Below are 1,440 nucleotides of genomic sequence, written 5' to 3'. Positions count from 1 at the left end.
CATCAGATCGGTATAATCTGTGCTTAAAATCACAATTTTTCCCTTTCATTTGATTTTTTCGTGTTGCTTGATATTCACTTTTTTTCTCTGTCCCACTTATCCAAGCTACGTAGATATATGAACCGAGAGTGCAGTTAAAAAAAAAACATCAATATCTTGCTCGACTGTAAAGTGAACATTCAAAGTATGAGGGTGGACAAATGTCATTGATCTAATTTGACACTTTTCTATTACTTGAACATAAAGTTGCCCTTAGCGTTTACCTACATTCTCTGGTTTGGGAAACATAAGGGAAGGGATCGTTCGAAACATTACTTTACCCCCGGAATTGCCGAAATTGGCTAAACTTGATCTATCTGGAATAACCTACTTTTCCGACCTCTTTCTCTTACACCATTGTTTTCTTATTGGCATTCATTCATGGGTAAAATTTCGATGGTTCGTCCATAAAAAATCACTGTTTTGGCTCCGTGACTAATTATTACCTCAAGCAAAATTTTGGACTACCCTGTATTTTTCTGCGGACTCCCTGATCCCTATTGGGAATATAATCCCAACAAATCAAGTTGAAAAATGGTATTTGTCATTTCCCTCTTGCCATTGAATATAGGATTGATTTGAAATTTTGGTCTCAGAACTTTGTCCGAGATGCAAACAAAAAGTGGAACTGGGACCCCATGCTAAGTACATTTTCAATATGACGCTTACGTAGCTAAACTACACAAAAGGCAAGCAAGGCTTCTAAGGCACTCACTTATGATTCAGAAAATGCATGTGAAAAAAAACAGACTTGGAAATATGCGAACGGGCTCATTGAAGAATCACTAACATTAAGAGGATGTTAAGCAATTTTCTTTGGTAAGACAGAAGTGTAATTATTAAGAGGCAATTGGAAAAACTTTTCTGGTCCCTCGAATATGATAAGAAAACCACAAGAGTGGTTTTAAATCTTTAGTAAACATTTTGCCCATTCCCTCTCTTACATAATTTTAGCTTGATAAATTTGAATTCGGAAAGTTGCCAATGCCGACATAAGCCTGTCTTTGCTCGGTCCTCTTAACATTAAATCAAAACTTCACAACATTTGATATGGCAGTTCAGTAATATGCTGATTGTTCGCTCGAACCTTAGAAATACTTATCTGCATTAGGTGTCGAGTGGAGCAAAAAGGCGGTTGATTTTCTTTTTAACCAAGCAAGAGCAAGTAAGAGATCCATCAAATTCTTGCTCTTCATTCACTTGGAATATCATGCAAAACCAAGTAAATCTGTGGAAGGGGGTGCTCACACACAAAGTTTTGCAATAAAGAAATAGTCCTCGTATTTCCATTCAAGATTATTGATTTGAGCCCACAAAAGAGGAGCCCTCAAAAAATGGGGTTTGAAATAACCCAATCTTGGAAGCAGAGTACTACTGTACGTACTGCGAAAATGAGAGTGC

The sequence above is a fragment of the Tigriopus californicus genome, chromosome 3 (assembly GCF_007210705.1).
Source record: "Tigriopus californicus strain San Diego chromosome 3, Tcal_SD_v2.1, whole genome shotgun sequence".
Taxonomy (NCBI): Eukaryota; Metazoa; Arthropoda; class Copepoda; order Harpacticoida; family Harpacticidae; genus Tigriopus; species Tigriopus californicus.
Note: the sequence above shows the minus strand (reverse complement) of the source record.